Raw genomic sequence first — 7,974 nt, forward strand, 5'->3', positions numbered from 1 at the left:
GAATCTCGTTTTGGAACAAGTTAGTGCTCTGAAATATGAACTTGAAGTGTCTTCCAAAAAACTTGAGGAAAAAATGGATAGTCTTGAATCAAGGATTGACCTAATCGAAGATGAGCTTGAAGAATATAGGGAATACGAGAAGAATATTCAAGGTAAGTGAAATGATTGATAAGAGGTATAGATATCTAGTATGTCTTCTTTTTGGATTAGTTGGAAGAATAACTAGTGCTTTGAATAGCGATGATTGTGACTACACATAGCTATTTTTGTTTTCATCTTCTTATGTTATTTTTTAGGTTTATTGGTATTAAATTATAAAAATATTTGGAGGATGATGTTTATTGCAGTATTTTAATGGTTTGTGATATTGCAATATTTTTATGGGATATGTATTGTTTACTTCCGTGAACTTGAAGGTCCCATATTGCAGTCAAAAGTAAAGTCGTTCATGAATCGGTATTCGTATTGATGAAAGGACGAATGGACTTTTGACATATACAAAAGTTATGCCTATGCAATCATGTATTTGATGGAAAATAGGATAAAATCTTTTGTTCAACAAGGATAAAGTCTATTATGTCGCTATGACAGAAAATAGAATAGATCCTTGTATGTTATCCACAATATTGATCTTCATTGATCCATTTTATTATGTTTTACCGTGAAGGCTCCATTGTGTGTCTTATGTTGAGCACCTTACAACTAAGTCAATTTACCTTGGCTTTGTTGGTTGTTCCATAAGATGCTATATGTCGAGCATTAGGAACTAAATTAATCAACTAGTTTGGTTATTTAGTTAGTACTCCATAAGTCTTTTTTCTTATGTTGAGTACATGTACGATTAAGGTTGTCATATTCTATGATGAAATTAGTCGGGGTTCCATAAGTTCTCTTATGTTGAGCCCAAAATGTTTAAATTAATTACTTCGGTGATTAGTTTGGTTGCTTGTAATCCAATTTGATTAATTATAGGTTCTCTTGTAATTAATCTAGTTGAGTTTTCATATATTCCACAAGTTCTTGTGTTGAGTATATGAAAGGCTACACTATCATGTTCTTTGGTTAATGTAGTCATATATTCCGTAAGGTTTTCCTTATGTTGAGTATTTGAACGGTTAAGTTAGTCATCTCCGTGTGATTGACTTAGTCGTAGCTCCGTGAGTTTACTTATGTTGAGCACTTTCAATTAAATTGATCACTTTTGTGGTTTGATTTAGTTGCGTATTCCAATTGAATTAATCATGGGTTTACTTGTGGTTAATTTGGTTGAGCTTTGGATATAGAAAATCATTCATATGGTTTTTGGCGTCCAATAAAAAATCCTTCTTTTCTTTCGAAATTAAGGTCGCTCTTGTTGTTCTCTCGGACATCAAATGGGGGAGAGTTCTTTTGAACTTGTGCTTAATTGTAATATCTTGCGGGGAGTGCGGATGTGGAATTTTATAGGGGTTATCTTGTATCTTAAAACTCCTTGATGAATGTTCTTAGATTCGGCTATTAGATTGCATCTAAATTAAGTTGGTATGTATTTTTCTTTTGGTCATGAAATGTCTCTTGTGGAAATTTCATTATGATCCCATTCTTGTAACTTTGCCAATTTTATTGATAAAAAGGGGGAGAAATATTGTAGTTCACACTACAAATACATATGGTTTTCGGATCATTGTGTAAGGGGGAGTGGTTTCCATGATCGAGATGGAGTATTGACTAAGGGGGAGTGATGCATATCACTGTAGTATTATTGTTAAAGTCGTGATACAATTGGACTTTGATGTTATATAATAATACTATGACATTGTATAATAATGATCGAGAATCTCAATTTCTCTTATTGTTATAGTTACGGATCTTCAACAACGATGGTGTTAAACTTACAACCTTTGGGATCATTGGAGTACTTGGAAGGACGAAGATTTCAAGGAACGTTGAAGATTAGACTATGGAATAGGAGCCACTAAAGTTTATCTTTTTTGTATTCCATATGTATTAATAGTTTTGTCACTAAAATTGACAAAGGGGGAGATTGTTAGAGCATAGCTCGGTCAACCTCGCATGCGTTGCTATCTCAAGCATGTTTGTCAATGTTAGTGATCAAAACTATAAGTCTTGATTTCTAGCCTACATAGCTAAGTCTCGGACTAAGTCTTGATTTCTAGCCTACATAGCTAAGTCTCGGACTAAGATAGAAAAGTGTAGTTGAGCTCAAGGACTTCATGGCGATTCATCATACAACGAGGAAGATGTATACAAGGAACCGTGGAACTTCATCAACAAAAAGGTATGTGGAGACTTGAACTTATCTATCACTCAAAAGTCTATCTCTTCTATCTCCTACTTCTTATTAGACAAAAGTCGTATGCTATATAGACTAGATCATACACATTTGACATTTCGAGCTGCGCATTCATTGCTTATCTTTTATCTCGAAATCGTGTGTTGGTAAAGCGTTTCGCTTTGATCAAGTTTATCTTCACCTAGTGACGAAAGTCATGAAAGGTTTCAATCACTTTGAGAATTGCTCTAACGTGAATCGGTCTGTGAATAACGGCTACATAGCATCCTCTGAGAATGTCTCAATGATTGAAGTGAGAGTTTAGATTACATAACCATGTATTCCTTGAAACGAAGTTTTCGAACTTTGTTGATCAAGAGAAATCGGGAGGATTGTGGAATTGGCTTTCCAAGTCCGTGAACCCAGGTTAATATGAAATGCTCATATGGTTAACCTTTTGTTGATTAGAGATCCGACCACCCAGGTTAAAGTTTAATCGATTAGAGATCCGACCTTGTGGTTGTTGATTTCAATGATTAACACTTGGACATTGGTCTTTGGTACCGTCCAAGTTATTCCTTGTACTTGATAAAGACTCGCTATTATTTTTAGCTTGAGTAAAAATCAAATCAAGAGAGAGATATTAACTCCTTGAGATACTTTTATCTAGATTGTGTCTGACTGTCTAGTTGATTCTCTAGCAAAGTATTTCGGAGTTAGTCCATACAGATTGCTAAGTGAAATATTGGGTGGTGTTGTTAGACCCCCGTTTTTTCATTAATTGGTATCACTAAGGAAAAGAACATTGGTACTTGAATGTTTTATCTAACGAAAGAGTGAAAGCACAGACTAAGGGGGAGTAACATATCATATAGATTGGTATAACAAAGACATGCGGATTGAATATCTACCTATCTTCCTTAGGGGGAGTATTTTCTTTGTTATTATAATGTCAACAAAGACATTTTCAACGATTGAATGTAAGAAGTTTCAATGTGTTGTTGAATCGAGAATCAAGCGGATTGTAATGAATTATTGTAATTTGTTTATCCATATGATGTAAGAGTTTTCTCACTAAAATTGACAAAGGGGGAGATAACTGCGGAGCATATTTGACTTGAACTGTTTACAATACGAGGTTAGTGATATTTGACTTGAACTGTTTCATTCCCTAACGTATCTTTCAAGTCGTGCATATTGAAAGCATAACTGCGAAGCATATTTGAACTCTAGATAGTATTAAGGAATACAATACGAGGTTTATTGCTTAACCATTAAACTTTGTAGATAAGACATCGTCGTAATCATTTGAATGCTATTGTGATTATGTATGGGTATGAGGTGAGGATTTCATCCTAGGGAACAATGTTTACATGTGTTCTAAGGAAGTAAGTTCATAAACTTGTTTTGTGAACCGAAAAGGAAATTGCCAGGTGTTATTGGTTTAGTTATTCATTGCATATCTTATGAACAACCAATATGTGTGATAAGGTAGAACCGCTCACAACTTGTTGTGTTTTTGGTAGAACTATTCACAAAGGCATGACTTTTGTGTTGGTATAACTTTTATTAGTAAAACCAATCTTAAGTAATCACCTTGGTATGATCGGATTATGTCTGCCTTGGGGAAAGGGAACCGATCCTTGTAAGGGAAAGGGGAACCGATCCTAGTATGGGAAAGGGGGAACCGATCCTTGTAAGGGGTGCAATACATCAAGGGGAACCGATCCTTGTATGGGGTGCAGCAAGGTTTACAACAGAAAGGGGAACCGATCCTGTGAACATGTGCAACACATATAAGTTAGATACCATATATATGTGGGGAACCGATCCTACTACCTAGTCAACCGAATCTTTTGGGAAGCTAGTGTGACTATGCGTAGTACTCACATGGAGGTAGAACCGAAACTTGTTTTGGTAGAACCGTAAACCCATGATTGTGATTGAATGTTGGTTTGATCAATCACATAGTTCTTGAAAGTCAGATGAACCAATTCTAAACTTGTTTGGAAGTGTGGCAAATCGGTTTCAAGGTTGTAAGTGTGGAAGAGAACTTACAAAGTTAAGATGTCGACAAACTTTGAACACGTGCTGAGAATGTTTATTTCTATAATTGTTCAAAGATATTCCTTAACGGCTAAGGGAAGAGAATCCCAGGATCGAAACACAAATAAGTTAAGAATCTTTTAATTAAGGTTATTAATTTCATTTGTACGGAAATTACAGAATTAGTAATGTGCATTTACTAATTATAGTTTCCAAGAGATTTCGATTGTTATTTTTGGACAGAGCATTTCCAGGAATTATGAAAACCGAATCTGTGCATTTATGAATATCTTAAGAATATTTTCGGTTTTGGAAATTCCTTGGTGTCCAAACTTCCTTGTCTATAAATACACGAAGTTTGCCTTTCTAGCAAACTAATCCTTCGTAACAACAGACTTCCTCTTTTGTCTTTGTTACTAGTGTAGCCGCCTATCATAGAGGAGAGTAATCTAATTAGGTGAAATCTCTTACGGCCGCTCGTTTTAAAGTATTCTTTGGGATTGAGAATCTCTAGCGCGACCCGTTGGTGGGAAACTAGATAATTGCGGTTTATCTTTGTTTTCAATGATTTGATTGACTAACGGTGGTTGAAATCTGATTGCACCTAGTTTGTTTATTCTTGAGAATCTTCTCTTCTGATATAAGATTCACTCAAACTAGTTCAGAGTTTCGACAGGGATCTTTAGACTGTTGTTAGTTCTAAAGACGATCTTGTGATAATCCATTGTTAACAGACTCCGTTCTGTGTGTGATTGATCATAAGAGATTCAAGTGATTGTGTGCAGGTTTTTATTGAAGATTTAAGAAGATTTGAAAATAAAGAAGATATTGAAGATATGACTTGGGTTTTATAATCTTTGGTGTGCACAATACTTGTTTCGGTAAAATAGCATCCAATTAATAATCGGTTTATCCTTGTGGTAGATTGGATTGATTAATTGAGTAGATCGACATCAACACGGTTCTTCAGATTAAAGGTGTTGTTGGCTTAATATTAAACGATTACCTTAGGGTGATTGAACATTAGATAGATCTAGACCCGACAAAGGAGTTTATGTTGAGATAAACGGAAGAGCCTTTTTCCGACTCATATCACTTGGTTGAATAGAGTTGATACCAAACAGATTTCTTGTTCCTTTACTATTTTGAATGCGAACCAAAGGGATTGTTCCAAGTACGTGACTTATTCATAGGTCGGAGGTGTGGGAATACAGATGGAACTAAGTGAACTATAGGGTTAGTTACTTGGTCTCAACTATACGAAGTTAGGTGTAATTTTGTGTAGCGTCTTAATCATGAGAGTATTCAATTCTGGACTAGGTCTCGGGGTTTTTCTGCATTTGCGGTTTCCTCGTTAACAAAATCTGCTGTGTCATTTACTTTTATTTTCCGCATTATAAATGTTTTATTATAATTAAAGTAAATTACACAAACGTTAATTCATATTTACTTGATAAGCAATCCTATTGTGTTTGGCTAAGTCCGAACCTTTGTATCAAGTAAACATACTTCGTTGTTGTATTGTCTCGATCTCGTATCCATAGACGATCACACGAAGTGTGAACCGATTAGTTGTATTGTCTCGACTCAGTCCATAGACAATCACTTTCGGAGAAAGGACTTATAGGTAGGAAAAGTTTTAGCTTGAGGTATATTTGGGTACCCTCGCATTTTCATATATATATATATATATATATATATATAGCAAAAAATATATATCTGGAGGATAACAATTTATTCGTACGAGTCAGTGGGAGATTGTTATCTTGTTTTTTACCGTGGATTACAGTACTTCATGTAACTGAAAGAAGACTAAAACTATATAAGCAATCCAAAACGTTGCTTGTTCTGTGGAAACACTTTATATAAATTTATAATATATGGGAAGTGTTTTAAACTGAGCCTAACTATTGGAGAGGTATTTTTAATTGCTTCTCTAACTATTTGTACGAGTTTTTTTTCTTAAATGGTAAAGAATTTGGTGCTGACGAGTTTCAAACTCAGGTAACTGATATCATCACCCAGTGACATCGGCTCTTTCTACGAGTATTAACCTGCATTTAAGAGTAAAGTGGGTTGAAATGGGGAAGAGAGTAGCATAATATCTTTTTATAGTTGGTAGTTGTGTAACTCGGTACCAACTGAGCCAAATCGCGTTTTTCCTTCACCATTAATGCTTCGCTGGAAATTTTCCTTAATTGTCAAATATTAAGATGTCTAATAACAATTGAAATGTTTTTTTCTCCGTTTTGAATCTACATTTTTTTTTCTTTTTTATCTTTACAAGCTGATGGAAATTTGAAAGCTTTTTAAATCTTAAATTGATTTATCCTGTTGTTTTTACTATTCTCCCGACTGTTACTTTCTCATTTTATCTGATGTCTAACAGGTATTGTTGATCATCTGGTGCTCCCTGCGTTGTTTAAGGCCTTCATTGTTACTAACGATTGTCCCCACTTTAAAGAGTTTTTTCGTCCATGGAATCATAGTTTGAATTTGATAATCAAATCGAGATTAAAAGGGAGATTCCTTTTAAAACTCACTCTGCATTCAAAAATTTGTTAAAATCTTTAGCAATTGCAATGCACGTTTCAAAACTTTATCAACATGTCTCGGTAATTTGCATGGAAATTACCATATAAATTGCATCAATTCTGAAAAGTTTTCCATCACCACAACAGTCATCACTCTAATATTTTAAACTTAGTTTTCAATAGTGTCAAACCCTAATATCAATGATCTCACAAAGAAATTTAATTATGCTCCAATTGACTCAATTGTCTAACTCATGAATTTTTCTTGCTTTTGGTAAGTATTCGAAAAAGTAGTTAAGGTACTGGCAATTTTGATACTAGTCTCTTAAAAACTTAAAGACAATAATACTTGATTGATTATTTTTATTTTTTAAATTTTTTTGGTTTGAATTGGATTTTTAAAACTAATCATCAACAAGCGTTTGTAGTCCAATTGTTAGGATAATTGCCTTCCAAGCAATAGACCCGGGTTCGACTCCCGGCAGACGCAATATGAAATCCAGTGTTTTTCAAAGATATTATTGTTGGCTGGGACATACTTCAGGTTCAATTCCCGTAGACGCAATATGATTTTTTTTTTTTTAAAACATACTATTATTTGTTGGTTGTGACAGACTTTGTTTTCTTATTGTGGTTTAATATGAAATCCAGATTTTTTTAAACATATTATTGTTGGCTGGGACATACTTTTTTTTTTCCTATTATGGTTTAAATATCAAATATTTGGAGAATTTAATTAAGGTTTCACCTATTTTCCACCCATACTTTTCCTATATACCACATACCACCTTTTTCAACGCCATCTCCACCCACGGATCACCACCATCACTCATGTTATTGTTTAGTTTTTATACTAATTTGGGACTTTGTATCAAAGATATGCCTTTAAAGAAAGGAGGAAAATGTTGCAAAACATTTCTCTTCATCACATATAATTTCTTTAATTGATTCAAGTTGGGAAGGACCAGCTAATTGCTTCTGAAATACCTATAGCGCAAGAAAAAAAACATTAGCCATCTCAGGTCGTTCATTTTAGAGTGATCAGAAAATACTATAGTCATTTAGAAACGACCTTTTGTGAAAGCACGTAGTCATTCAGACACAACCTACTATTGCTTTACA

At 34.3% G+C, this 7,974-nt stretch overlaps 1 non-coding gene across 1 annotated transcript; it reads left to right on the top strand.

The window, feature by feature from the left end:
* The first annotated feature begins 7,270 nt into the window (after positions 1–7,270).
* On the top strand, positions 7,271–7,342 carry TRNAG-UCC. The gene has a single exon. It is a non-coding gene; the product is annotated as a tRNA-Gly (tRNA).
* The last annotated feature ends 632 nt before the right edge of the window (positions 7,343–7,974 follow it).

This window comes from Papaver somniferum, chromosome 7, assembly GCF_003573695.1.
Source record: "Papaver somniferum cultivar HN1 chromosome 7, ASM357369v1, whole genome shotgun sequence".
NCBI lineage: Eukaryota > Viridiplantae > Streptophyta > Magnoliopsida > Ranunculales > Papaveraceae > Papaver > Papaver somniferum.